Source organism: Columba livia, chromosome 1 (assembly GCF_036013475.1).
Source record: "Columba livia isolate bColLiv1 breed racing homer chromosome 1, bColLiv1.pat.W.v2, whole genome shotgun sequence".
In the NCBI taxonomy this organism is placed as follows: Eukaryota; Metazoa; Chordata; class Aves; order Columbiformes; family Columbidae; genus Columba; species Columba livia.
In genome coordinates this window covers 54,782,844-54,789,458 of record NC_088602.1, presented here as the reverse complement: position 1 = coordinate 54,789,458, position 6,615 = coordinate 54,782,844, and the positions used below count along the sequence as shown (strand labels likewise).

Sequence of the window (6,615 nt, the reverse complement as noted above, 5' to 3'; positions counted from 1 at the left end):
GATGGTGTGGGGTTTTTTGTTATTTGTTAATTTTTGGGGGATAGAGGAAGAACTATCTTCACTTTTTTGATTTTTGAGATGGCAGATGTAGAAGGGAAAGCTCTTCTTGGGTTTTGTCACTTGAGCTTCTGTACCTGCTGCAGTCCCTTCTATTTTCCCTTGGTAGAGCTGCAACAGCATAGGGCTGGGATGCTACAGTGGACTTGAAAATTGCTGCAGCTTCTCAAGTCTCTCAGAAATGGGGAGTTAACTCTTGAAAACACAAGCAGGTGCAGAAGTCCTTTCCTCCTCACCCAAGCTGCAGGAAGGATGGAGCGTGGGTGTTCACCTTAGCTTTGGCCCTGCTGGAGTTTCAGTAGTAACCCAGACAGCCTACAGGTAGTGGTGCCTTTGGGCACACAATGCTCACAGCTTCATTACACCTCGTGTGTCTGCCACAATGCCATTGGTAAGATGCCACTCTTGGTTGGAAATGGTCTTCTTGAAGGCTGAGAAGTGAGCTCCTAGGCTTACCTTAGCAATGAGTGTGTGCTCTAAAGTTTAGGAATGTGTTGTTGAAGGTGAGTTTTCTGTGACAAAGTGGGATAATACTACTATACTAGAATTGCGTTGCACTTGCATTTTTTGGGCTTCTGATACTTGGTTTGGTAGCCAAAACCTCCATTTGGGAAGGTCAGGAGTGACAGGGCTCAATACATACTAGTCTATTAGAACCCTTGGCTTACCAAATGCTTGAGCTTCTACCAATGAATCACTTCAGTGTCATTGTCAAATACACATTGCTGGTAAAATTCAAATATTTTCTAAATTTTTATATTTTCTTGAGATACAGCTGCTTCAGAACATGCAGAGAATTACTTATTCATCTTACTGTTTTGTATTGTACAGAAGTCAATACCAGAAATAGCTGAACTACTGCAAAGATGTGTTTGAGCTGTATTTATGCTTACTGTGGCAGCTGCTCCACGGGAGCTGCATGACAGTGTGTCTTTTTCATGTCTGTTTATGCTGGAGTACCAGTAATGTGATGTGCCTTTAATTTTAGGAATAGAGATTATAGATTATAACTTACTAAATTATTTTTAATCTTACAAAATAGGTACAGTGTTTTTGAAACATTAGAAATTAATTGCAATATTGTTATCAGATTGGAAACACACAGAACAAAGCAGCAGTGTGTGATTGGTTTATTGAATAGCTCTTCTGAAATTGATTTTGAATGTTTAGCTGCTGAAGATGCAAGCTCTGACATTTATGCGACTGTCCAAATGATATTACTTGGAGTGGATTTTTCAGAAGGATCTATTTTTAGTGGAAGCTGTTCTAGTTTAAATGTTTTTTTTTTTGTTTTTTTTTTTTTTAAATTTAATCCTTCAAAACATTTGAGATTTTTGGCTCAGTGCTCCTGCTTTTATTTATATATATATAAATAGATATATTTTTTTTAATGTGTATATATATATATATATTTAATTTAATCCAGGAGGCTTCTGCTTTGAGCTACTTTGATGCTCTAGATCAGGTTGCCTTAGCAGGTGAGTGCTCTGGTAGGAGCATTCCTTTTGCAGGGAAAAGTCTTTTTACTGTTAAAGGAAACAGCTCATTTTACCATTAACCTTCTGGCTTCTGTAGGAAGAAAAGGACAAAGGGGTCAACTAGTGAACTGTTAGTGTGGAGAAGTGTAATGCTTTTCGGTTTTATATCTCACTGTTTTCATGTGGAAGGCATGAAGACATTTCTGCAGAAGGCAAAGGTAGTGATGTAAAATACTGCCAACACAGCGATCTTTCAGGCCCCTGTTCTCAAGGTTTGTGTCACAGAACAAATTGAGGTTGGACCAAAAAGAAAATAAATGGAGTAGATGTGTATATTACTTAAATTGCTGAAGCTTCCTAAAGGAGAAGGTGGAGGGCTTTGAGCCAGGTTCCATCACTGATGAGAAGCTCCCACTTGAGAAATGGTTTGGGGACAGCTGTCTGCCTGCTGTCTGTTTTGGGGGGTTGCTGTTGTGGCTTGAATCAGATCTTCAGGAAGCAGCTCCTGCAATCCCTTGTGCATTGGGGAAAACTAACAGTGCTGCCCTGTTATCTTGGTGCACGAAGCTCACAGCCCTTGCCGGGAGCACGTGAATGAATTTGGGAGATGGTGAACTGGGCAGCTGAGGCCAGGCTGCCTGCAGTCCATGCACCCTGTGAGCTGTGGCCAGTGGAACCTTTATGTCTTCACTGATTCCATTTGGGGTGGTGGAAATCATCCTCGCTTTCTCTGGCCTGACCTGGGCAACTTCTCACTTAGATTTGCATGCTGCCCAAATTGATTGGCGATAAGGGGTGGCAGCTGTTGTTGAGGCTGGTTTACATTATTGTAAAATAAAACATATGGCTAAACCATATGTCTATAAAACAGCTTTTCTTTTTCCATTCTGTCCTTTGCTAGATACAGGAGGGGGTTATGGGAGAAAAAAAAGTGTTGTTTGGTGTTGTGTGTTTTGTGGTGTTTTGATTGTTGTTTTTTTTTTTGTTGTTGTTGTTGTTGTGTGTGTGTGGTTTTTTGTTTGTTTTGTTTTGATTTCCCCCCCCTCCAATCCCTATTCTGAAGGGATAGCAAACAGCACAAATTTGGTTTCCCACTTGGAGACAGTTGTGGATAGCTTTGTTTGGACTTGAAGTGCTCCCTTTCACTAAAACTGTATTCTTGCATTTTTCAAATAGCCATGACATGCTAATGTGTTTCTATTTTTTGTAAGAGGATCTTTCATACAAAAAAAAAATATTAGAGAAAAAAGGGTGTTTTATTAAATATACTGTATCTGAGACTGAATTGTCGTTTTGTTTTTGCTTAACTTTCTTTTGCATTAGCGTTAGTTTTTATTCCTATCACCATTTCCATTTCACCTGGCAAAACAAAAGTTTCTAAAAATGATAAAAATCAGAATAACCTGTCAGTAGCTTTGACTTTTGTGGTGATGTAAGAAAACTCTAAAGTCACTAGTGTTTTGACTTCTATGCATGTCATCGCACATTTGGAGTTTATCAGCACCAAAGATCACAAGATAATGTTAGCTGCCCTAGTAGGAGACATACTCATTAAGTGATTACACTCATCATTTCTCGGCAAAACAATCACTGGTAGTGGAAAATCATGAGAATGTGAGATTTTGTATCAGTATGTTTTTTGCACACTTCTTTAGTATAATGAAGTTTTTTGTTAACGAGTTTTTGGTTTCAGTGACTAAGTAACTGCTGGCCTGGTCCTCAGCATTTCAGCTTCTGGAAATACATCTCCTGCCTGGTCAGCAATTTGCGGCTCCTTAAGAAGTGGTTGCTCACAAAAGTGGGACAACTTGAGGGAAAATATGCTCTGAAAATGAAAGGAAATACAGGATCTGTGTCACCAGATATTCATAGGGCTAGTTTGGTAAAAGGCTGCTTCTTCCACACTCAAAAAAGGAGGGGTTTGTTACACTTCTCTATTACTGCGGAAGACAGAGGTTTGTTTGACTTGGCTAACAGGAGGGAGCAGCTGGGGACAGTTGTGTAAAGCACCATTTCTCCCCACACAGTGTGCAGGGAGCATGAATAGGGGATTCTCTCAGAGGTGGCTCTTTCTAGAGCCATGGGATGTATAATCTAGAGACACGAGTGTCTGGCAGCAGTGCCACATGTGCTAGTGTGTGCACTTGTGTGCATCCTCTACCTGTGACCTGTAGCCACAGGAGTGTGGTAATAGTTGACTGTTGAAATAAATGTCTAGCCGACAATGTGAAAATAAAATATCTTTTCTTATAATGGTGCTTAGCTAGGCTTTGTGATTTATATAGACATGACATTCCCCTGCGAAATGTGCATCTCTGAGCAAGACCATAGAAAAATGAGGATGGTGGTGCCCACTCTCTTAACGTTTGTGGTATGTCAGCCCTGTACGGAATTTGTCAGACTTTGAAATAAACTGGAACAAAAATACTGCCAATTTGATGGTCTTGAATTCCATAGAATATTGTGCTTCCTACTACCCCTCCCCAAATAATCCAGGGACCCACAGACAAAACACTTTAATTCTGACACTAAATGCATGTAGGTTATGTGTTATTAATGCATGTGTATGTATGGTTTTGTGTTATTACTGTATTTGTCTTTACTTTGAGGTGTAATTGTATTTGTAAAGGCCCGTCATGAATTCGTTTGTGGTGTTCATAGTATCTGGCAACGTCGTAACAACATCTACGTAAAATACCGCAAAAAGAGCAGCCAGTTAACGGGTGGGAAGAAGGCATTAGTAATATCACTCGAAACACATTAAATCAGCAGCCGAAATAGCTCAGTTGGGAGAGCGTTAGACTGAAGATCTAAAGGTCCCTGGTTCGATCCCGGGTTTCGGCAGGGCGCCTTCCTTTTCTTACCGAGAGGTGGCGCCCGGCTGGGGCCGCTACAGCCCCGGGGCCTCCGGCCGCGACCAAACCCGCGTCCCGGCGCCGCTGCGGGGGCCGCGGCCAGGCAGCTGCTGGGTGGAGCTGGCCGCGACCGTGGCGCTCACGACACGTCACTCTTCAGCGTTCGTGGCACGTCGTACGCGTGAGTCGTGACCGTTAGTGCGGTGCTGGTAGCAGCAGCGGCGGCCCCAGCCGGATCGTTTGGCGGTTGGGCCTGAAATTTACTGTTGTCTTCCTCACCCTGTATTTTTTTTTTTTTAGTTATCTTTGTTACATTTGTTTATTGATTTATATTATTAAAAGCAGTGGGGCATTTCCATCGCTGAGATTCAGGGAGAAGATGACATTTTACCTCTGTTAAGCATGCGTGTTGACGCTTGCGAGGTGATAGTGTGGCTGCGCAGCTACTGCTCTGTGGAGCCTGCTACATACAACGCCCATTTATAGCAGCCTGGTGAAGCTGCAGCCTTTGCTGAGCCTGCATTTTGTGTGCGTGGTGTGCACATGAAGAAAACATGCAGAGGTGGTTGTGAAGGAGGGGAAGGGGAATGAGCTGTCGAGCCTCCCCGTTCTCTTGTGCTTTGTGCTGCAGAAGAGAGGAGGACGCGCTGAAAAGGCAACCACAAAATCATGGAAATGCTGTGCAGCTCACGCCGCCCCAACACTGCGTGTGCCCGCCGTCCTCCCCGGCAGCTGGAAATGCAGCATCTGGGAAGGTTCACCTCCCAGTTTCACTTTTTAGCTCTTCTAAGTTTAAGCTTTTTATTTATGATGGAAGAACTGAAAGCAAAAAGCTTCATTCCCAGTCCCTTCTCAGCTCTTCGCCTGCCACTGGCTGTAGATGGAAGGACGCTAGAAAAGAAAGCGAAACTGCGGAGAGGAGCGGGATGGCGTGGGAGGGTAGGAGACAGGCTCTCAGGAGCATGGGGATGGAGGCGGAGACAGAAGAATTAGAGATTGCTTCTTGCCAAAATCTGGAGCAGATGTCAAAATTGCTGGACCTCATTATTCCTCTGCTGTCAACAGATAGCTGAAACTACTTCTGGTTCACAGAAAGGCTAAAGAAATAGCTTAAAGGCCAGAGACTGTGCTAATTAGTGTAATCTAGTCTTTACCATTTATATCTTTCCCCCTGATCCTTTCTTTACTTTTAAGTTGGGAAAAATTACTTGGATTTTTCCAAAGCATAATTTTAGGGAGGGCTCCTGCTTTCAGTTACTTTTTTGTAACCTTTTTCATATACTCACACCAGAACAACACACAGAAAAGGTCTTTCAGTTTTGGTGTCACCAGTGCAGAACCCAGCAGTAAATCAGCTCCTTACCTCTCTTCAGCATCTTTCATCTATTCATGAAAAGATATCACTGGTTCTTTTTCTTAATCACACCAAGCATTGCTGTTGAAATGCTTGTCCGATACAAGGAGCACTCAATACTGATGCATATCCTATTAGTACAAACAGAACTTAGACCCCTACTAAGAGGGCAGGTGAGGGAGGAGTATAACTGCTTACATTACTATTTTCCCAAAGATTTTTTAAGCTTTTGAAAGAATGTTGAGACTGCATACTTGAGTATTCAGGGTCAGAAGGAAATGTTGAAGTGGAGAATTCTCATCTGTACTTTTGTGCATGTGATATTAGAAATAAACACTTTCATTGCCAAAAAACTTTTAATTCTTCATCAAAGACTTTAACAGTGCTTTGGGAATGAATTAGGTGCAGTGGCTTGCCTGATGCCAGGATGGTCTGCACCCTGCAGATCAGACAGTGTTGGGCATGAGAAAATCGACTGCTGTGGGGTCCAGTTGTTCTGGGGTGTCTCCGAGCCGTGCATAGGGGTGCCTGCCTGGAGCCACGGCAGCAGTTCCTCCTCTGAAGAGAGGAGGCAGCCAGGAAGCTCTGAAGAGCAAAGCTGGCGTGGGCCTGGAAGGCTGCAGCGGGCTGGGAAACACAGCGTACCTTCCCTGTCACCTGCATCAGGATGTCCAGGGCCAGCGTGTCCTCCTCGGGTGGGCTGAGGAGGTTTGGCCCCACACAGATGGCCAGGCTGCTGGCTGTCATCTTGCTGATGGTGGCATTCCTACTGATGTTCTGGAGCAGGCTGAGCAAGGTCTAGAGGAGGAGGAGGTTGGGCTCGGGTAACGTGCTGGCCACCCTGCAGGAACAGGAACCCAACATTAATAGA

General features: G+C 43.5%; 1 non-coding gene across 1 annotated transcript; it reads left to right on the top strand.

Moving 5' to 3' along the window:
• The first annotated feature begins 4,306 nt into the window (after window positions 1-4,306).
• Window positions 4,307-4,379, top strand: TRNAF-GAA (transfer RNA phenylalanine (anticodon GAA)). The gene has a single exon. It is a non-coding gene; the product is annotated as a tRNA-Phe (tRNA).
• The last annotated feature ends 2,236 nt before the right edge of the window (window positions 4,380-6,615 follow it).